Source organism: Saccostrea cucullata, unplaced genomic scaffold (genome assembly GCF_032062105.1).
Source record: "Saccostrea cucullata isolate Sc308-1 unplaced genomic scaffold, CSIRO_AGI_Scuc_v1 ctg2855, whole genome shotgun sequence".
NCBI lineage: Eukaryota > Metazoa > Mollusca > Bivalvia > Ostreida > Ostreidae > Saccostrea > Saccostrea cuccullata.
This window is the reverse complement of record NW_026939560.1, coordinates 32,544-57,434: the sequence shown is the minus strand read 5'-3', so window position 1 is coordinate 57,434 and position 24,891 is coordinate 32,544. Positions and strand designations below refer to the sequence as shown.

At 33.4% G+C, this 24,891-nt stretch overlaps 1 pseudogene; it reads left to right on the top strand.

The window, feature by feature from the left end:
• Nucleotides 1-993: 993 nt before the first annotated feature.
• LOC134253197 (uncharacterized) lies at nt 994-10,534 on the top strand (annotated as a pseudogene).
• Nucleotides 10,535-24,891: the final 14,357 nt, after the last annotated feature.

Genomic DNA, 24,891 nt, shown 5'->3' with positions numbered 1-24,891 from the left:
TGGCATTATTTTAGATTATGAGTACACTTACATTGATAATCTAGTTTTAGAGCAAACGATCAGTAACATGAATGGCAGGTCAATATTATACATCCCTCCTCTGGTGATGCTACACATGTTGTTTATACTGAATCACCACAGACTGGGTGACACAGTCAGGGCACAACAATCTCTACAGGATCTAAAAACTCTGCTTCTCTCTGATGACGATGATTGCGTGCAAACTGTCTTCGAGGATATTTCATGGCAAATACTGGGTATCTGTCAACAAATCACTGGAGACCATTTGGGGTATCTACAGTCCTATCAACTTTAGTTGCAAAAAGATCCATTTAACAGAATTCAGGAAGCAACTCTCTTAAGAATGTATATGCTTTTATATAGAAGTTTGTAAAATTGACTTGTTTGAATTAAACTGATATTGTTTATTAAATGTTTTGTTACTTGATGAGTTTTCTAGATTTGTTGTGATTTCTTAGATTCATTTACAGTTTGTTATTTTAAAAAGAAACTTGTTACTTATTTTGCATTTCGCGTATTGTCGCCTACGTGGTGCAGCGGCAAGAGCATCAGCTCTAGAGTCACGGGGTAAGGTCTTCACGTGGCAAATTAAGGAATTTCCATACTCGCATTACGTCACAATATTGTAATAAAATTTTCCGACCGTATTGACTCTTTTTTTAGTGATCGTTATTCATTTCCGGTTTTAATATGGAGCGAAACAAAAAAGGGAGATTTGTAAAAAAAAAAAAAAAAGCGATAAACATCAAGTAACCGCCTTGGATAAAGGTAAAAAAAAACCCGCTTCCCAACGGATCAATCAAATTCTGTCCCTATTACGGCCTTACATATAATTGACCACGATTATAATGTCAAAAGCGTAGAAAGTGTGGATGAACACGTGTATCAGGTCCAGCACAATCTCTTGATTAAGCTATATAGCTTTAAAAATCTATATAGCTTTATTAAGCTATTCAGAATAGCTTGATAAAGCTATTTATATGCAGTTTTTCACAAATCCGTTTTTTGAAAGAAATAAACAAAAAGTCGCAAGTATTTGACTATTCATATATGTATTATGGACTACCAAAAATACAACCTAAATCATAGAAAATTCTTACATTGCTGCTGTTGAATACTTTAAGCAAAATAAGAATTTCCATTGTTTGAGTAACTGTGTGTGCGGTGAGGCATGGGTAAGTATGATTGCTTCTCATTGTGCTGAACTGTTACTAATCAATTAACCTGTTGGCCATAACTGGCCTCTTTTATACTTTCATTCAAGAAATAACTGTGTTGTCACTCATCAATAGCCCCAAAACTTTTAAATCTTTGAGTACAAAGTCTCTTAAGGAGACGCAGTTTGGTGAGTTATTTTTACATGCATTGTATTCAGAAGAAAACACAGTTTAATATTTCCACTGCACTTAGGTGCGACTTTTTGCACATGTTGAAAAAATAACACATTTGAGAAAAAAGTCTGAGAAAATAGCTTAATCAAGCTATTCTGAATAGCTTAATAAAGCTTTATAGCTAAATCAAGCTATATAGCTTAATCAAGACATTGTGCCGGACCTGTGTATCATGTTGCTAAACAGGAGGATGTGACAGATAATTTAGACGATAGGGAATGGCGTATTGGTAGAAAAGTGGTAGAACTTGGGACCCTGGCTGATGGACTTAAAGCTTGTAATCTATGCAGCCAGCCGTTACATCTCTCAAACTGCGTGGGGGAAAAAATTTGGTTTAGCTCAAATTTTACAAGTTAAATGTCAGTATCCGGATTGTGGTTTAATAAATGACATACCAACAGGCAGAGAACATCCTACAGTAAATGGTGGCCAAGCCTGGGATGTTAATACAAAGTTAGCTGCAGGTTTGTGAACATAATCATGATAATATATCCCTAACTTCTTGTACAGTGGGAAAATGATGTAAAATGTGTAAAATGGAAATTTCTTTATTTACAGGCATGTTAGCCTGTAAGATTTAAATGTTAATTTTTTTTTTTTAATTTTAGGAATGATTAATGGGGGTTTTGGGGAAACCCACATAAACAACATGCTTGCGGCATTGAACATCCCAAACATAACACAAAAGAGTCTGAAAGATAGGGAACGGGAAGTGGGAGTTCACCTGGAGGAAATGGCTGAAGAAGCATGCAGGAAACAGCTTCATGAAGAAATAAGAGAGTTGGTTTATGGAATTTTTTTTCCTAACTGATGAGGGAATATTTTCAATTTAATGAATCCACAAAATCCTTTGGATAAACTGTTGAGTCATGATGTATAAAATGAAGTCATATAAATTGTTTGACTTCATAGTACAGTATATATTATATTTATAAATATTTATGCAAAATTTGATTAATTTCTAAAAGGAGTGATGGTAACCTGACAGTGTCATTTGACGGAGCATGGCAGAAGCGTGGCACAGGTCATGCATACAATAGTTTGACAGGTATGTTTCTACTTGTTTATTCTGTTTTTTTAGCTCACCTGAGCCGAAGGCTCAAGTGAGCTTTTCTGATCACATTTTGTCCGGCGTCCGTCTGTCTGTCTAGCTGTCTGTCTAGCTGTCCGTCCGTCTGTCCGTAAACTTTTCACATTTTCGACTTCTTCTCAAGAACCGCTGGGCCAATTTCAAGCAAACTTGCCACAAAGTATCCTTGGGTGAAGGGAATTCAAGTTTGTTCAAATGAAGGGCCAGGTCCTCATTCAAGGGGAGATAATTGGGAATTAATGACCAGAAGTCTCTGTCGAGACTGTAGCTCTACTGGTTTATACTCAAAACAAAGGAAAAGTAGCAGTTGTGACTTGAGACTTCAAAACAGCAATCAATAGAAAAATGATCCTTGCCACCCATCAAAATAAAAACAGATGCACAGAATTATGTATCTTAGTGTAGTCTACTTGTGTGCTAAGTTATATTGAAATCGGGCCAAAACTGTAGGAAGAGTAGCATTTTGAAAGAATTTCACAGAAATTTCTATTTTTAGTAACCATGGCAACACCGTTCATTGAAATCAAAAACCAATGCACAGAATTATGTATCTTAGTGTAGTCTACTTGTGTGCCAAGTTATATTGAAATCAGACAAATTCTGTAGGAGTAGCATTTTGAAAGAATTTCACAGAAATTTCTATTTTTAGTAACCATGGCAACACTGTTCATCGAAATCAAAAACTGATGCACAGAATTATGTATCTTAGTGTAGTCTACTTGTGTGACAAGACATACTGAAATCAGAACAAAACTGTTGGAGGAGTAGCATTTTGAAAGAATTTCACAGAAATTTCTATTTTTAGTAACCATGGCAACACTGTTCATTGAAATCAAAAACTGATGCACAGAATTATGTATCTTAGTGTAGTCTACTTGTCAGCCAAGTTATACTGAAATCGGACCAAAACTGTAGGAGGAGTAGCATTTTCAAAGAATTTCACAGAAATGTCTATTTTTTAGTAACAATGGCAACACCGTTCATTGAAATCAAACATAGGTAATCAGAGATTACAGAGCTCACCTCAACGAATGTTGTCTTTAAGTAAAGCAAAGTCAAACAATTAACCAACAAAAAGTATACATTCCAAAAATGAAAATATTTTTAAAAGCAATTTTGATCTGATACTTTGAAATAGACCTACATAAAAATTTAAACTACTTCTTCTTCATGAAAATGTAATGAAAATCCAGCATCTGAAGCAAATTTGAGAGTTTTCATCTCTTGATGCAGCATTTGTGCAAGTTTGGTTTATACTTTATACAATGTTATATAAGCCTTATAGTTTTTGGTAATAGACCTGCAACCATAACTTTTACCTTGTCTATTATCTGAAAAATGTATGTCCAATTCAGCATCCGAAGCAAGTCCATTAGTGTGCATCCTTAGATGTATCATCCATGCAAGTTTGCTCATTATAGGGCTCATAGTTTATTGGAAATGAAACATGCATCAAAACTAACATTTTCACTCATCCACAAAAAAGTAGGTCAGATTCAGCATCTGAAGCAAGCCTGGGAGTATGCATCCTTAGATGTATCATCTATGCAAGATTGGTCATTAAAGAACTCATAGTTCCTTGGAAATGAAACCTGCACCAAAAACTTTTAACTAATCACTCAACCGGAAAATGTAGGTCAGATTCAGCATCCGAAGCAAGCCTGGTAGTGTGCATCCTTAGATGTATCATCCATGCAAGTTTGGTCAACATAGGGCTTAAAGTTACTTGCAAATGAAACCTGCACAAACAACATTAACCTGTTCGCTCAACTGGAAAATGTAGGTCAGATTCAGCATCCGAAGCAAGCCCGGTAGTATGCATCCTTAGATGTATCATCCATGCAAGTTTGGTCAACATAGGGCTTATAGTTACTTGGAAATGAAACCTGCACCAAAAACTTTAACCTGTTCACTCAACTGGAAAATGTAGGTCAGATTCAGCATCCGAAGCAAGCCCGGTAGTATGCATCCTTAGATGTATCATCCATGCAAGTTTGGTCAACATAGGGCTTATAGTTACTTGGAAATGAAACCTGCACCAAAACTTTTAACTAATCACTCAACCGGTAAATGTAGGTCAGATTCAGCATCCGAAGCAAGCCCGGTAGTATGCATCCTTAGATGTATCATCCATGCAAGTTTGGTCAACATAGGGCTTATAGTTACTTGGAAATGAAACCCACACCAAAAACTGCACCAAAAATGTTAACCTGCTCCAAAAACATTAACCTGGTAATTCCTTTGCTGAAATTGCAGCATCCGAAACTTTATCTGGTACAATAAAACACACTAAAACCATCTTCCATGCATGTCTAATCAGTATAGGACACAGAAGTAATTAAAAAGAAAACTGCTCCAAAAAACTTAACCTTAACCTGGGACGCCGACGCCGACGCCGACACCGACGCCGACGCCGAGGGTATCACATAAGCTCCCCCCAACTTCGTTGAGGTGAGCTAAAAACCCATGCACAGAATTATGTATCGTAGTGTAGTCTACTTGTCAGCCAAATTATATTGAAATTGGACCAGAGCTGTGAGAGGAGTAGCATTTTGAAAGAAATTCACAGAAATTTCTTTTTTTAGTAACCATGGCAACATCGTTCATCGAAATCAAAAACCCATGCACAGAATTATGTATCATAGTACAGTCTACTTGTGTGCCAAGTTATATTGAAATCGGACCAAAACTGTAGGAGGAGTAGCATTTTGAAAAATTGTTTACAGACAGACAGACAGACGGACAGACAGACAGACGGACGGACGACGGACGCATTACTATCGCATAAGTTCTTCTGGTCTCTGACCACTAGAGCTAAAAATTTGGTGGGATGTTTTAAAAATCTTCTTCTCAAGAACCACTGTGCCAGGAAAGATGAAACTTATAGGGAAACATCCTCAGGTAGTGTAGATTCAAGTTTGTTCAAATCATGACCCCCGGGGGTAGGGCGGGGCCACAATGGCCCACCAAAGATTTACATAGAAATATATAGGAAAATTCTTTAAAAATCTTCTTCTCAAGAATGGCAAAGCCATAATTGATCATATTTATATGGAAGCATCCTCAGGTAGTGTAGAATCAAGTTTGTTCAAATCTTGACCCCTGGGGGTAGGGTGGGGCCACAATGGCCGACCAAATATTTAAATAGAGATGTATAGGAAAATTCTTTTAAAATCTTCTTCTCAAGAATGGCAAAGCCATAATTCATCATATTTATATGGAAGCATCCTCAGGTAGTGTAGATTCAAATTTGTTCAAATCATGACCCCCGGGGGTAGGGCGGGGTCACAATGGCTGACCAAAGTCTTACATAGAAATATACATGTACAGGAAAATTCTTTAAAAATCTTCTCAAGAATGGCAAAGCCATAATTGATCATATTTATATGGAAGCATCCTCAGGTAGTGTAAATTCAAGTTAGTCAAATCATGACCCCCGGGGTAGGGTGGGGCCACAATGGCCCACCAAAGTCTTACATAGAAATATACAGGAAAATTCTTTAAAAATCTTCCTCTCAAGAATGGCAAAGCCATAATTGATCATATTTATATGGAAGCATCCTCAGGTAGTGTAGATTCAAATTTGTTCAAATCATGACCCCCGGGGGTAGGGCGGGGTCACAATGGCTGACCAAAGTCTTACATAGAAATATACAGGAAAATTCTTTAAAAATCTTCTTCTCAAGAATGGCAAAGCCATAATTGATCATATTTATATGGAAGCATCCTCAGGTAGTGTAAATTCAAGGTAGTCAAATCATGACCCCCGGGGTAGGGTGGGGCCACAATGGCCCACCAAAGTCTTACATAGAAATATACAGGAAAATTCTTTAAAAATCTTCTTCACAAGAATGGCAAAGCCATAATCGATCATATTTATATGAAAGCATCCTCAGGTAGTGTAGATTCAAGTTTGTTCAAATCATGACCCCCGGGGTAGGGCGGGGCCACAATGGCCGACCAAAGTTTTACATAGAAATATACAGGAAAATTCTTTAAAAATCTTCTTCTCAAGAATGGCAAAGCTATAATTGATCATATTTATATGGAAGCATCCTCAGGTAGTGTAGATTCAAGTTTGTTCAAATCATGACCCCCCGGGGGTAGGGCGGGGCCAAAATGGCCGACCAAATTTTTTAAAGATATATATATATAGGAAAATTCTTTAAAAAATTATTTTCTAAAAAGTAGCAAATCCATGATAGGTTATGGGACTACTTTTGGATTTAAACTTTACAATAAAAGCCATTTTCTACTTCTTCCTACCCTTAGTGCTCAGGTAAGCGATGTGGCCCATGGCATGGGCCTCTTGTTTTTAAATATGATATAGAAATGAAAGAGGAACCTTTGCTACAGTTAATGTCATAAAATATTCAATACTTGTATTCAGACTTCTTAATTCTGTTTAGGTCATGCAACGTTGTTTGGAGAAAAGACCAAAAAATGTGTAAGTTATGCAGTAAAGGGGAAAAGTGTAGGATTTGTTCTGCTGCAAAAGCGAAAGGAGTCCCTCCACGTAAGCACAGATGTCAGTGTAACTGGTCTGGCTCTGCCAAAGCTATGGAGCCGGCCATGGCCTGTGAAATAATCCAAGGAATAATCAATGAAGGATCAAGGGTACTACAGTATTTATCAGCTACTGCTTTTCTCTCCCCTTCCTCTATTTCTAATTGAATTGAGGGCAAGTAAAATGAGTAAAATATTTACAGTTGCATCAAAACATTCTAGAATGATGTGAGTAAGAGTAAACAGTTGAATGATATGTCATTATCTTATTTGTAGGTTGAAAATCTTGTTATGGATAATGACTCCACTACAGTTGCCCGCATTAAAGCAACAGTTGATAAGAACATCTCCAAGCAGGCAGACAGGAATCATACGAAGAAGGCGTTTACAAGTTCTTTGTTTGATTTGAGCAGGGAACACAAGATTTTGAAAAACAACAAAGTTAGAAATCACATTGAAAAGTGCTTTATTTACTGCATAAGCCAGAATAAAAATAAACCTGAAGATTTGGCAAATAATATGATGAAAATTGTACCACATTTATATGGTAAGTTTTAAAAAAAATTATATAACTGTTAAATAAATTTATTATACTGTTCCGTTAAAGAAAAAAAAATCAGAAGCGTATAATACTTGTTGTAGGAGAACATGATTCCTGTGGATTGTGGTGTAGAAATGAAAAGAAAGATTACAAGCCCAGAAACTTGCCATACGGAAAGCCCCTCTCTGATCAGAACCTTCGAAATGCTTTAGAAAAACTCCTTTCTAATTATGCAGCCAAGGCTGATGAATTGTCTGCCAGGGTATCGACTCAGCTTAATGAAAACTTCAACTACATGGTGTCCAGTAAAGCACCCAAAAGATTGTAAGTTTAATATATTTGTAAATGGATCATAGAATATTATAGTTAATGGGAAATGTTTCTTGTACGTGTTTTCTACATTTATAAAAAAAAATGGTAATCATAACAGGTATTATGGAGGCTCAGAAAGTCTCCGATCTAGAGTGTCAGCTTCTGTATGCCAGAAAAATGACGGTTATAACTACATTACAGAGGTGTGGTAATTGAGTTTCCAGTATTGAAAGTTACATTTGTGTTGTTTATTAGAAGTATCCTTTGACACCTTTAAAAAAAATGTTTGTTTGCTCTCTCTGAACCTACAAAAGAATAACTGTTGATAACTCAAATTTAAACACTAAGTTGGGAAGCAGAAAACAAACATTTTTTTTCTAATTTGGACTTTTGTTTATTATGGTATTCTGGCATTCAAAGCTACTAACTTGTTACTTTAAGTTTGATCAGATTGTGTGTTTTTGTTGATCTGTTACCCGGGTATTTATTTGTCAGACATTTCTAGAATTTGAAATATTGGATGTTCCTTTCTGTGTATAATTCTCATTAATCAATGAACTCAAATACATATTTCTAATTTACATCTTTAAATAAAATTTTATTATAGCTAAACAGGAAGTGCACCATGTCCCCTGGGAGATTCACTCAAAAGCATGTCAAGAAGATGGCGAACAAGTTAAAAAAAACTGCGTCAAAGGCAAAGCTTGATTAGTACTAAACGAAGGCGTTTGGACGCAGTCAGTGCTGGAAGGTACATTTTATATTACTGATATTGTTGACATTAATCAAATGATGTTTTAGGAAATTCCTCTTTCATAAATATGTGTATTTTTTTCCATTTTCACCTTTTTTGCCTTTTTTTGAACAGGTGATACTTACCAATCAAAGATTGCTCTTGAAGATCACACTGATCTCCAGGACATTGATTTGAAGCAAGACAAAGTTTCTCCAGATCATAGTCCCATGATATTTTTTGACTTGGAAACAACAGGGCTTGGTAAGTTTACTATTTCTTTTTTCAGCTTGTAAATTGTTTCTTATTTGTCTGTATATGTAAATTTACAGCTTTGCATATTGTAAGTTCTAATTGTCAAAATCATTACTGTATCCAGAACATCAGATATTCTACAAATTGCTGCCGTGTCAGGGAATGAAGAGATGAATGTCTATATGTGACCCACAACTCAGATTAGTCTTGAAGCTTCATCGGCCACTGGGCTGACGTACATTGGTGGAGTACTTAAACATAAAGGACAAACAGTGACATCAGTTTCTCCAGAGGATGGTCTTAGATATTTCCTTGAGTTTTTGAAGAAATTTTCCAAGCCCATTTTGGTTGGCCACAATGTGCAGAATTTTGATGTCCCAGTCTTAGTGAATCAGCTGGCAAAATATGGTTTATTTGAACATTTCAAAGAAAATGTTTCTGGATTTATTGATACATTAAAACTTGCAAAAAAAAAATCTGGAAAAAGTGGATTGATGTAGAGAATTATAAACAAGAAACTTTAGTGAAATTGCATCTGAAGATAGAGTATGATGCACACAATGCAGTGGCTGATGTCCAGTCACTTATGCAACTCTATGAGAAAAAAAAATGTCTGATCTCTCATCTTCAGATGATGTGTTCGCTCTGTCTTACTATGCATGTAAGTCATCATTAGACCCCTTAGTGAAGTCTAAAGTTATTTCACCCCAAACATTGAAGAAGCTTGTTGATTGTTCCCTTAGTCTATCAAAGCTGAGATGTATTCACAAACGGGCCCATACAATGGAATCAGGAATGTGTTCAGTGAACGTTCAGATGAAACAAAGATCCCAAGAGTATCAAAATCCAAAAACGTTATTGACAAAGTTGTTGCTTATTTGAATGCATAATGAGAAAATTTACACATGTGTACCATGTATTGACTATTGATGTGAATATTACAGAAATCCCAGGTCCAGATATTTAGGGTCAAGTACATTATAAGTACCAGTAAGTGGTTGGGTCTTCCAACTTTTTCTTATTTACTGGAAGGTTAAAGGTCAAGGTCATTGGGGTCACTCTATAGTAGTGCCTGCTCATGTTTCACACTTCTTTAGTACATATAATGGATATCAAAAGAATAGTTTCATGAAGGTAATTCTGCATTTTTCTTTATATTCGCGGAAAAAGAAAGGGGGTGGGGTAAACAGCAGACTGCACTGACTTTATCAATATGGAAAGGTATACATTTTTTTATGTTTATCAGTTTGTCAGATGCTTATTTACTTTCTTTAAAAAGAATTATTAGGTTTAAACCCATATTTTTCTTATTATACCTGAACTTACTGATAATTTTAATTTTTTTTTCAACTTTAGCGGAACAACATAAATGCTTTTCTTTCATTGAAACATGTATATGTGACTGTATTGTTAAAATAATTGTTTAAAAATATTATTTCAATTTATTTATTGTAATAAAAGAGCTACTTTTTAGCCAATTAATTAGCAACCAACATAAAAAGTACCTCAGCATGAATTTTAATAAATTTGAAAATCAGATATATGTTGATCTCATTGATATACTTACTTAATATGGCAATGTGCTAGTTTTATTTGCTTTTTGTGTTGCTTATATATCCTACTTTTAGTATGCAAAACAAATTTGGGTTTAAACCCATATAACTCTGAGTATGGAAAGACCTTAAGATCCAATACCGCTGTGGGACATAGTCACCGGTCCTATGGATTAGACCGTATAAAAACCAGTCTTGTGTGGTAGAAAAAAAAGATCCCTCACTTCTAAATGGTTCTGACTGCTAAGTATGGGTCAACATTTGCAGCTCTTCACCGGCAAATGAATTGAGGTGTCTACATAGGAGTGAAAAAGTCTCTAAAGCGACGTTAAATAAAAGTCAAACAAAAAAACTTACTGTCTCGTATTTTTTTGTGTAATTATATTGTATTTTTTAATTAAGGAATTTTCAAGTTTTAAGCAGCATTGCATTGTTATTTTATGATTACGTAACTTAGCGGAACTCTCACGTAATGGAGGTAAAAAACAAATTTGAGGAAAAAGTTGGCCTATCTATTGGGTACTTCCTTAACCCATGTTCCTGGCTAAAAGAACTTTGTTTGTATTGGGAGATTTAAGTGTGATAGTATTGATTTAACTTTCAATTCAATTTGCAGTTTATCAAATAAAAACAGGAATTATAGCCATCACTTTTAAATATCATTAATCTTCATTGATGAATAAAATCAAAGTCCCTTTTAAAAGTGAGTTTAAATGATGAAGAAAGATAACTCAAGTTACAATATTCTTTCAAGAAAAAGCGTATTACGATTATGTCAATAAAACTATTACTATATCATTAAATTATATTTACAGAATTACATTTCATTTTCAGTGATTCATTTTTTGTTTGGGGGGGGGGGGGGTGTTAAATTCAAACATGAATAAAATAATACTTTTGTTAATATCTACCTATATATGTGTTACATCTAATCATGTATATGACTTTCCTCTTGTTAATATCTACCTATGTGACGACATGAACTGCATATCAATGATTTTTATTCATAATGCTTAATATGTATATGAGGTGTTATAAATGATGATAATAAATTGATGTCTATATTTTGTTGGATGTTTTTGGAATGCAAAGTTGCATGCTTTGGTGAATTTCACTTTTGTCAGTGAATTGTCTTTCCGTGAGATGTCCGGCACCAGTAATCTTTAATAGCAATACTAATAACTATTCAAAAAATTTGACCGGAGTTTGTTTTCAAAAAGTGTGTCATAGCTCAGGGTGACATATCATGAGAACCAAACCAAGTTGTAAGAAAGAAAACCTTTTATTACGAGGTATGTTTATTTGAAAGGATACTGCTCTAGAAGCAATCGTTCCAATGTTATGAGTTTCCAATGTTTATTGTTAAAATAAGGGCGTTTAGGAGCTGTACATTATTTAAGGAATGAAGCTTATTTCAACTTTTGTTATACGATATGACATAACTTGGGGCAGTTAACGCTTTATAAACCACAATGCGCTTTATAAAAAAAAAAACGAAAACTACATCAAGTTATGTTACATCATATAACATAAGTTAAAACAAGAAAACATTAATGTAACCATCAATTGTCGCCCGGGAAGTATATAAAGTAAACAATGGAAATAAGTCTTAATCAAATCGCTTTGATATGTGTGAAAGCGCATGCGTCTAATTGATGGAGACGATAGTGGCGAATATTTTGAAAACTCGTAGTAGGATAAAAATCAAACTAAAACGATACCATTTAAAACTTGATCAATTCCTCAAGTAAATGTTGTCTGCATAAAATATAAATAGAAGTTAGAAACGTGCATCACCTACATTCAAAAATGTATTTTAATTTTCAATTTCGAATATAAAACACGACCTGTGCAGAGTACAATTTATGCGAGAAGTAAAATTCGATGTTCTAAAAAAGGGACCTGTCATTTTTTTCAGTAGTAAATGATAAGCAACTTTATATATTAAATATGAAAAACATATATTTTTACAGATTCACTTTATGGAAGTAAATGTATTTTGTATCTCCTAATTTATAAAGGAAGGAACATACTGATTAACAATCTTTTCAATGTTTTGAAAAGCTTTAATTCTGAATAACTACTCCCGCCCCAATCCCCATAAACCAACACTTAAACTTATATATTAAAGTTTATCATTGAGGGCGTAAGCAAGATTCCCCCAGTTCCCATGGCCAAGGCCAGGACTATTTAAGTTAGTTTCATTAGAAGCAGGGAAACGGATTTAAAAAAAATATGCATTTTTACTATGTATTCAACAGAACCATGCCTTAACACCAAAACTCCTGAACCTGGAGTCATATATTTTACAATTTTGGTAGAGGACTCAGAACTCATTACAATCATGCCAACAGTTTGGTTGCTTGATGTTCAGGAATAAAGACTATTTTTAAAAAAATGCATTATTTTTTTTTTTTGTATTTTTAGCTCCTAAGGTGACAAGGACATGAAGTTTAGTTCCCTTCACCGATAAATATTATAGACAAAACTTGGTTAAAATTTGTTCAATGGTTTCAGAGAGGAAGCTGAAAATGTTAAGATATTAACGCACGACGCACGATGACGGACGAAAACAGAAAGCCATAAACTCAGGTGACGTAAAAATGAATTTGGACACCCCCCCCCCCCCCCCCAACCAAGAAAATTTTGACCCCTGTGAAGTTGATAGGAAAAGTCCATATAAAATTTTGTCTCTTTGGAATCCAATGCAGACGAACCTGCTTCTTTGAGTACTAATTGAGGAATACACTCAAGGTTGGTTTTGAAAAAGAAGGGTTTTCTTGTCACACCCCATATACTATAAAAAAGATATGTTATATATGGTATCTGAAAACGAGAATAAGAACGGAAAATGTCCAAAAAAAATAAATATGAAGAAATATATGGGGAACGCTGATTGCTGAAATAGAAAAAAAAATCATTTTAAACAAATGACTACGTGACGTCCGTTTGATTGAAGTAGAAATCCTAAAATAAATTACAGAGAAAAGTCATAAAAATGGAAGTCAAACGGAAAATAACATAAAAACCATGACAGATGTAAAAATAGAAAAAAAAATCATGGATTGAAAAAAAAAAATCCGTTTTTGAGACATTGCATTTTTTCTGTTATTTGTCTACGAGTTACTTGTATCTGAGTTATTTGTGTTAGTGCCCTCCTTTTATAATGCAAAACCTTCGTTATCCGCCTTTTTATCTTTCCTTGCACTTAATCTGAATGAAATGTATGGAAATAACGAATAGTACTCAAACACAAATGTCTATTTAAACAATAGTAATCTGAGGATGGGCAAACACTGACGTCTTACATATCAGAGGTGAGATGAGGTGCCATGGAGGAGGGAGCAGCCCCTACCGACCATATACCCCTTTTATGAAATAGCGAAAACTCCATTGGCAATTCACTATGCAAATAATGATCTAAAAATTAATTGAAAAATTCATTAAGCATTTGACTTTATGATAGATTGTTTTTGCCGACTAGGTCATTTTATCGATTATAGAACTTATGAAATGATAATCTTAAACGAGATTGTTGATATTCTTGTTTCGTTAACTTGTTCTCAGTGACTTAACTTTCAATTCAATGTGCAGTTTATCAAATAAAAACAGGAATTATAGCCATAACTATTAAATATCATTAATCTTCATTTATGAGTAAAATCAAAATCCCTTTTAAAAGTGAGTTTAAATGAAGAAAGATAACTCATGTTAAAATAATCTTTCAAAAAAAAGCGTATTATGATTATGTCAATAAAACAATTACTATCGGTATATCGTAAAATTATATTAACAGAATTATATTTCATTCTCAGCCATTTTTGTTGTTGTTAGGTGTTACATTCAAATATGAATAAAATTATACTTTTGTTAATATCTACCTATGTGTTACATTTAATCGTTTATAAAATTTTTCTCTGGTCAGAATCTCCCTATGTGACAACATGAACTGCATTTTATTCAGGATGCTTAATATGTACTGAGGTGTTTTAATTGATGATAATAGATATATGTATAAGATGTCTATATTTTGGAGGGATTTTTTGCATGCGAATTTGCATGCTTCTGTGAATTTCACTTTTGCCGGTAAACTGTTTTCCGAGAGATGTCCGGCACCAGTAATCTTTAATAACCCTACTGACAACTATTCAGAAAATATTACCACAGTTTGTTTTCAAAAAGTGTGTCATAGCTCAGGGTGCCATGTCATGAGAACAAAACATAGGGGTAAGAAAGAAAATCTTTTATTATGAGGAATGTATATGTGAAAGGTTACTGCTCTATGAGCAATCGCTCCAAGTTCAAGTTCAAGTTTATTTATTCACTCAAAACCATTTAAAATACATGGTACATGAGGACAATGAAAAATATGTACAGCATATATACATTTGGGTTAGTGGTACAAGTATATGATATACATAATCAGACAATGACATGGGTTTAAAAGGGAAATAAAAAGGAAATGGAGAGAAAAAAATGAAGAAAAAAATTTAAAAAAGGGAAGAAAAAAAATATGATACATTTAATAATGAAATAAGGGAGGAAAAAAATATGGAGGACAGATTAAATCATATATCTCTAATATAAACATACAGAAGTTTTAACGTAGGTCGCGGGTTTGCAGACGTCATTAAAACTGGGTACGCAATTTATATGATCTGGGCGACTTTCTTGTGCACATCTGATTATGACGTCACAACAAAAAATAGGAAAATTCAGTACATTATCTATAGCTTTAACTTTTGTTGAAATTTGTAGTTTTGTGTAACAGTATTCCTAGAACATGCTGAAGTTACTTATTCGATTCGAATGACCAACACTGAAAGCATTATGAGAGCGTTTCATAATGTGTTATCATTCAATCGTATCTTCTCAGGTCTATTCTGAGAGCACATGCACTTGTTTCGGAAATAAATTTTAACCCTTAGTATGATAATAACACAGGGTATCTAACTCCGAATTACACTTAGTACCCCTTCCTCAGAAACGCACTCATTTACACTTTCAGAGGAAATGCACTAACAAACTGTTTATTAGCATTGTCTTCTACGATAATTTATCAATATAACCATATATGGCATACATGTGTTTGTTTTCTTTCATCTCCGAAAACAGCGTCAAAATCCTGCTCGCCGATGGAAAGTTGAACTCAGTTATGAAATGGTGTGTGCTAATCTCGGACAAAGAAAAAATTAAAAAATAGATGGGTTTAAAAATTCAAATCCATATTTTTAAAATTGCATTGAAATAAAATTTGATAAAGTCTTATTTTGTATAAAAACACAATGAAGTTTTTCCCATGTAATCTTAGATACAGGTTTTTAGCCAATCAAATTTGTGATAAATTTCTTTCCCCTATTCAAATTAAAAGTTCATAATCTATAATCAATAAGAAGGCATTATATCAAACATCGCAAATGCGCCGATACATTAAACGTTTGACCTTTATTTTTAAAAAGAACATTTGAAAAATATATATTGAGGTTGGTCACAAATTAAAAACTGCTAAGATATTAATTCTAATGAAACATAAACAATTGGCATTGACCTTTTGTAAATTACCACAAGTACGTAGGATTTGACCGCCCTCCTTTCCATTTATTTCTTGCTAAAGCCGGGGATAAGTTTTTTTTTTTTAATTTTAACTTTACCGTATATGCGGTTGATTTAATCTAATCGGACGCACATAATAAATTATATGGAAATCTTAAAAGGAAGAAGAATGTGTTTCAAATTTATTGATATCTGCATATTCCATGATTCCCCACGCTTTAAAAAGTGATCAAGTGAAGATTAAGTGAGGCAGACGACGAGAATAAAAACAAATTACAAGTCATCTCTTTTTATGTATCAGTCGAAAACGAAATACATGTATTTAAAAACAGCGTAAAGAGATAGAAGAGTGTAACATTGTTAAAAACATGCAATACGTATTAAAATCCAAAATAGCCCCCCCCCCCCGAAAAACGGAAGGGAGGGGGGATACCCCAATTGCCTGTGTAAGTGACGGCATACGTTGTTAGTAACATGTACATCTGTTTGATTATGTCACAGGGGCATAGCCGCCCCTGCGATTGTGCTATATGTTTAGATTCTCGTCCCATGTACTCCTCTAAAAATTCCCCGTACGTTTTTTTTTTTTTTTTTTCAATCCTTATACATGTACATGTACGTGTAATCATAAAATAAAATCAAGGTAAGATTTATTTTAGTTAATTCCTGCCTCTATGTAAGCTTAGATAAAAACATTTTCAATATATACACTGAATGCATTAACACATGTATTTATACCCGGGACGGTATTTGGCGTAAATTCATAAATAATAATAATAATAATACGAAGTTTTTGTTGATTTGGGTGCCCTGCTGAATTTTCTTAAGAAAAATATAAACAAAACCAACATCTGTCGGGGGTTGGTCGGTTATTCCTGTCTTCTAAATTATCTTCATACCTACGACTTTTCAGATAAACTTATCACAGATCTGCGATTTCAAAGTAACGGGGGGGGGGGGGGATACAAGGTCATTTTTATTTTTACAAATCCGGCAAGAATCCGTGCATGAGGAAAACAAAGAGAAAAGAAACGGTTAGAAATCAACACATTAAGAAATTATCAAAAAAAGAAAAGAAAAGAAAAAGAAAGAAATAAGAACTGATTGTTGGTTTACGCCTATTTCGAGAATTTTCACTAGTATACTCACCGTCAATGGAAACGCAACACCCTAATTTTAGGATGAAAATTATATACAGGTTATAACTATGTACCAAAAAAGTTAGGACATCTTTTACTTTGCCAAATCAGTAATTTAACGGTTGAATGAATTTCTTTCCATTACCGGAAGTTGCTTTTTAGCCCTCTTAACAGAATTCAAAATTTTCCATTTTTAATAAAATTTTAACAATATTTTGGGTTTCCAAGGTTTTGAAACTGTTAGTCATAAGTATTGTACTAAAAGGCCGGGAACAAATCCTTCTTTCTTTACCGGATTTGCTGCCTATATTTCCTCAAAATGACTGATAGCAAGAAGGGGGGATGTTTTATGAGTTACGTGTTACCTTCAAAAGTTTAATGATAACATCAAAAATGAATATATTTAGGTAAAAAGTAAATTTACAAAAAACTAATGCTCCATTTAAATATTAAATGTTATTTTTAGACCTTAGAAAGAAACAAATACCCGTTAAATCTTAAAACATCCCCCCTTCCGACCATTTAATGAAAACGTACTAGTCCGCCATATACAACAAATGCAGCCCGATTTCTACCATGCATTAAGTTTATTAATGTCTTAATCTAAGCGAAATGAATATTCTTGGGCATTTTTAAATACATGTTTTTCAGATATTGCGGTCGAATTTTCTCTAACCTGGGGTTGTGTAGCAACTTTTTGACTTCCGGTCAAGAAACTGCCACTTATGCTATTGAAACACATGAACCTGATGGGTCGTTATATAGTGTATATTTGCATCTGCAGCTCTTATTTTCTTCATTTTGAGAATTTCTAGCATTAGCAATGAAAATCAGTCATTTTGAGGTAATATATAGGCTTTACATCTGGTAAAGAAAGAAGGATTTTTTCCCGGCCTTTTAGAACAATACTTATGATTAACAGTTTCAAAACCTTGGAAACCCAAAATATTGTTAAAATTTTATTAAAAATGGAAAATTTTGAATTCTGTTAAGAGGGCTAAAAAGCAACTTCCGGTAATGGAAAGAAATTCATTCAACCGTTAAATTACTGATTTGGCAAAGTAAAAGATGTCCTAACTTTTTTGGTACATAGTTATAACCTGTATATAATTTTCATCCTAAAATTAGGGTGTTGCGTTTCCATTGACGGTGAGTATATTAGACGTAAAGAGAAAAATGTCTGATAATTGTTTTATTGGTTTATTGAATTTTTATGATGTTGGTCAGTTGAAAGCAGTTAGACGTGAATTTCCTATTTTTTTCTTTTTTTTAAATCAGTATAATTTGTTTATATGTTTATTTTTGCTCTGTACACCGGATCGATATTCGATTTGAACATATTTTATTATGTAAAATACATAAATGGATTGGGCAGCAGGCATAGCCTATATAAGCCCTCTCCATGAATCGATATTCAAGACGTCAAGCCTGATGTCGCGATACTTTATGACGTCGTTCTTAAAAATGCTACATTTTTCAATATAAAAGCAATTATCTAAATTAATATTACGAGAAAATGAACCCGAAGACATATTATTTTTTTCACATAGATTTATTTCAAATCAATTCTAGTTTTAAATACCAAAGGATAAACAAAATCGTCTGCGCAATTTAAAAGTTATTGATTTTTTTTAAATCAAAACCTTGCCTGAAAACAAGCCAAAACCCCGTTTTTCCTATGCAATTCAATAGAATAATGTCGAAAATGTTACTACAACAATGACATCTTTGGAATTCAATTACAAAAGAAACGGTGAAGACGAATTTTGTAAAATTTTCAGAGAATAGAAATCAAAGGTAAGGAAATCATTTAGGTAATTTTTACGGTATGTTTTCGGACAATTTTAAAAGCCCTGCAAACCCGCGACCTACGTTAAGTGAAATAGCATTTTGTTTTGTCATCAGTTGAGGATATTTAAAAATATTTGGTCTAGTAAAGTAGTATTCATTAATATACTTTTTCCTGATGTTTGGAAGTGTAGTACATTCAAGTATAAAATGGAATTCATCAGCAATCTGTTTAGCATTACAAAGTGTACACAATCTTTCACTTAATGGTATACATGCCAATCTTCCCAGCTCAATTGGTATACGGTGATTAGTAGTATGGAATTTGACAAGAATATTTTTAAATCTTAATGGCAAAATACTTTAATAATTTTAACACTAAAATTTTTTTTATTTTAATTTCATACAAAGTACCTATAGAAGAACTATTATTATCAGAATGCCATTTTTGTATAAATTGATCTTGTAATTTTTGTTTAACAACAGTTGTAACTCATTTTTTATTAGGATTATAATAAAAATGTTCATTCTGAATATAAAGTCCACATGAGTCAAAAATACGATGAACACAGTCAGTACAAGGATTCTTACCAATTTCAGATTGTGTGTTAGCATTAAATATTGATATAATAAACATGAAAATTTCTTATCTGTGCTATTTTTAATTTACACCAGTATGAAACTATTCTTGAATAAATAAGGACAGATAGTGGGAAAAGTCCTGTTTCACCATAAACCATATAGTAAGGGGTACTACTTTTCAAGTACAGAATAAGTTTCAAAAATTTTAAATGAACATGCTCAATAATGTCTAAGTTTTCAAAACCCCAAATTTCACAACCATAAAGTAACACTGGTAAAGCATTTTATCGAACAAATCAAGTTGACATTCTACAGGGAGGCTAAATTATCTTGTTTTTCTGATAACACCATACATTGCTTTTTTGGCTTGGTCACAGAGATGTTTCTTTGGTTTTAAAAAGGAGCCAGATCTTTACCAAAATATTTAAATTTTTTGACAGTTTCTAGACTCTGTTATTATAGTACAATTCTCTTTTATTTAGAGGACCTTTTGAGAAAATTAATATTTTGGTCTTCTTAATATTTACTTGTTATTTCCATGCTGGGAAGTAGCTTTCAAATTCATTCAAAGCATTTTGTAGATCATCAGTTGTTTCTTCTTAAATCATTTCCTATTGAACTCGTAAGGCTTTGTAAACCAATTATATTTTTATCAACAAGATAAGTCTCTGGGCCATTAATATACAACGGTAATAAAAAGGAGATAAGTTTTCCCCCTGTCGGACTCCGACATTACAAAAGAAAAAATTGGCTGTTGTGCCGTTCATCTTTATAAGTGATTTAATTCCCTGATACATATTTGTAATATACATGAAGCATTTGCCTTTAATTCCATAATTCAAAAGTTTAGTCCAGAGACCGTTTCTCCAAACAATGTCAACCGCTTGCTTGAAATCTATAAAAGCACAAAAAAGTTTTTTTCTTACACTCAATCAGTGTGTTAGATAAAAAATGTAAAGTCAGAATATGGTCTAGAGTGGAGTATTCTTTCCTAAAACCTGCTTGATTCTCCTTAATAAGTTCAATCTTATCTGCTTACATTCCTAATCGCTTGCTTAGTATATATGTGAAGAGTTTGCCCAATCAGTTCAATAAAGTAATAGGACTGTAATTTTCGGGGGAGGTCGGATCGCCCTTATTTTTTGTAAAACGGTTTAACAATACCCACTATCCATTCATCTGGAACCAGTCCACTATCAAAAACAATGTTAAAAATACATCTTGCATACAGGTAAAAAGGTATACACTGTTGAAAAAATATATTCATTTACAATGTTATCAAAACCAGATGTTTTTTTCCATTTTTTAATTTGTTAACTGCTTCAATAATTTCAGTTTCTCTAGTTCTCTATCAGCCAAATTGAAATCATCACCATCGATAAAGTTACGCTCAATCGACTTCATAGCTGAAGTTTCAATGTTATTACGGAACTCCGCTTCCCTATCGAGGCACATTTTGTGGATGTCTGCTCTCCTGCATCCTCTAGGCGTCAGTGCGTTCTTGAGTAGATCCAGTGCGCAGTCCAATATTATGAGTTTCCGATGTTTATTGATCAAAATAAGGGCATTTAGAAGCTGTACATTATTATACAATTAAAGTATATCATTGATGGCGTGTGCAAGATTCCTCCAGTTCCCCAAGGCCAGGACTATTTAAGTTTGTTTCATTAGGAGCAGGGAAAAAAGATTTTTAAAACAATATGCATTTTTACCATATATTCAACGGAACCATGACTTAACACCAAAACTTTTGACCCTGGAGTAATAAATTTCACAATTTTGGTAGAGGACTCAATACTCATTACAATCATGCTAACAGTTTGGTTGCTTGATGTTCAGGACTAAAGAAGATTTTAAAAAATGCATTATTTATTTTTATTTCTAGCTTCTAAGGTGACAGGGGCAATGAATTTCATAAAGTTTAGTTCCCTTCACAGATAGATGTTATATACAAAACTTGGTTAAAATTTATTTAATGGTTTCAGAGAGGAAACTGAAAATGTTTAGATATTAACGCACGACGCACGATGACGGACGAAAACAGAAAACGATAAACTCAGGTGACGTAAAAATGATTTTGGACCCCCCCCCCCATACCAAGAAAGTGCGGACCCCTGTAAAGTTGATAGGAAAAGTACATATAAAATTCTATCACTTTGGAATCCAATGCAGATGAACGTACGTCCTTGAGTACTAATTGAGGAATACTTTTAAGATTGGTTTTTAGAAAGAAGCGTTTTCATATCACACGCCATATAATATAAAAAAAAATGATTATACGGTATCTGAAAAAGAGCTTAAGAAAGGAAAATGTCCTAAAAAAGATAAATATGTAGAGATATAAAGGGAACACAGATTGCTAAAATAGAAAAAAATCATTTTAAACAAATCATGAGTACGTGACGTCCGTTTGATGAAAGTAAAAATCCTAAAATAAATTACAGGGAAAAGTCATCAAAATGACAGTCAAACGGAAAATAACATAAAAACTCTGACAGGAATAAAAAAAAGGGGGGAAGAAATAATGGTATGAAAAAAAATTCCGTATTTGAGACATTGCATTTTTTCTATTATTTATCTACGAGTTACTTGGGTTAGAGTTATTTGTGTTAGTGTCCTTCTTTTAAATGCAAAACCTTCGTTACCCGCCTTTATTTCTTTCCTTTCAATTTATCTGATTGAAATATATGGAAATAACGAACAGTACTCAAACACAAATGTCTACTTAAACATCAAAAATCAGAAGATGGGAAAGCGCTTACTTTTTTGATATCAGAGGTAAGATCAGGTGCCATGGAGGAGCGAGCAGCCCCTGCCGACCGCATACGCCTTATCATGAAATAACAAAAACTCAATCGACAATTCAGTATGGAAATAATGGTCTAAAAATTAAATGAAAAATTCATTAAGTTTTTGACCTAAGGATAGATTGATTTTGCCGACAAGATCATTGTATTGACCATAGGACTCATGAAATGATGACTCTCATCGAGACCGTTGATATTCTTGTTTCATCAACTTGTTCTCAGTAACTTTTGAAATTGTTCATACGAATAGCATACTCTTCAATAATAGACGAAAAAAGTGCTGAGAATCCCAAATTTCATTGATAATATTGAAAATTACTGATACGGTGCTGTTCTTGATAAGAAATACTGATATTGCAGGCAAGTAGCATCAATTTTGAATGGGGGCAGCCAGAGAATTTTTTTTCAGCAAAATTGCCTAAACTCGAAAATCCTATTCTTCTATGGGAAGGGGGGGGGGGCGGGGGTGTAGAGGCAAATTTTCCCCTATGCCGATTCCTTCTGATACCCAATTTTTCCGCAATACTACAATTTCTTCATATTACTTTACTTTACTATACAGTGGGGGAGGGGGGGGGGGGGGGCAACCAACCTTTCAATGAACAATTTGAATAGTAAAAGTAGCCTTGGCCTCCCGTGGCTATGTGCCTGTATTGACTGTTATTATTACAGTCGTTGCTAATAATCATGATTGTTTCTGATATATACTGATTATTATTGTTGTTTTTACTGTTGATTCTAATAAATACTGTTGATGTGCTGTCGATGCTGAAATTTACTGATAATGACTTTGGTCATTGTTCTCAAGCTGACTAGGTGCTTAAATAGAATTGAGGGCTATTTAAACCTTCAATTATTACTTAATTCTTTTAATTGAATTATCACAACAACATTTTTCCATATTTTTGATAGCAATACGGCTATGAAAATATGACAAGTAATAATCATACCTCGAAAGAAATTTTACGGGTATATTTAGCAAATGTTTTCAACAATGATGAATCTATGAATTATGTATATTTTATCTAAATGTGAAGGCAAATAAATAGAATTTTAGTTTCGCTTAAGTTACCGAACTAGAATAAATCTTTTAAAAAGGATTGATCGCCGCCCTGTTTCTCTTCTCCCTTGGTACGTGGAACTAATTTCCATGAATATTTTTGTTATTTCAGAAAACAATTCTGCATCTGGAACATGGACACAGTTTTAACTGATTTTTTAAACCCATTTTAATGCTTATAATTCCTAACCAAGGCATCAACTTATGATCAGGAAAAAGTTGAACATCATTCATCATTGATTAACAAACGAGATACAGAACTTAAAGTTCTATAAAATGTAAATAAGGCTGGTGCCTTGTTTTGTTTACATATTGAAAATATCTTATTTATAGCAAAATGAAATTATGCAAATCACTTTTTAAACTGTCTAAATGTGTTTAAAATTAACTTCTTTATTGAAACTATCTGCTTTGAAAGAACAAATAATATTAGATTATTAATCTATGTAAACAAAACATGACACAGACTTTGTTTACCTTACCAAGGTTTGGAGATCTAAATCTGTCTTGTATCTGAACAACTGAAGTTTTTGATGATCATTAGAAAGACCGTAGTTAAATATTTGTAAAAATGGAAAAATAAATTTCAAAATGTTTAGCTGAAAATGTGTCTATGCCCCTTTTAGAAGATAAAAGATCTCCAAATAAAAACCGTAGTTAATTTATAACCAATACACTAGCCGCTTTGTTACATCTTCGTGAACAATAAAGTTTGTGCATCAGACATGTTGTGCCTTGCTATCTTCCTTATAGAATACGTAGATAGGAACATTCATGCACTAATTATTTTACAGAAAGCACATGAGAGAAGGTCAATTCCTTGTATTATACGAGGGTCATTCAAAAAGTTCGTAGACTTTTGTCATAACTTTTTTATTTAACGTCAAATTTAAACCAAATTTGGTACATATATTTTAACAACAGATTCAAATATTTTTAGCAAAGAAATTGGAATATATCTTGATTTTTATGAAAATTATCAAAGATTTAAGACAGCAAAAATGGGGTCACGGAGCAGGGTCAAAACTGAGTTATTGACTGATTATTCACTTTTCATATCTATAGCCATACCTCTTTAAAAATGTCCTTAAATGAAATAAAATTTACATACTTAAATTTAGCATTGTTTCTTTTCCTCAAAAGCAAAAAGTTAATGTAATACATTGCTTTGTTTGAAAGATATCCATTTCTATAGACAGATAGTCTTGATTTAAAAAAGCAAAAAATCATGACGTCGAAGGACGTCACGGAGCAGTGAGTAGCAATATAATTTTGTTTTGCATTTGGAAACTTTTAAAACAAACTCCCAAAATGCTGGAGAGACCAGGAAAATTACATAAAATGAGCCGTGTATTTGTTTATAATGGAACAGACCATTTTTGAGGGGTAAAGACTTTAAACTGGGAGATGGGCGTTCTGCAAAGAAACAGGTTATAGTTCAAAATCTTGTCAAAAGAGTTAGTAACGTCATGAAACGTGATGTGGGCTTCACTATTGCGGAACCTGTAAGAGCAGATTTACATGGTAAAGGATTTGAAAACATTGACAATCTTATTTAAA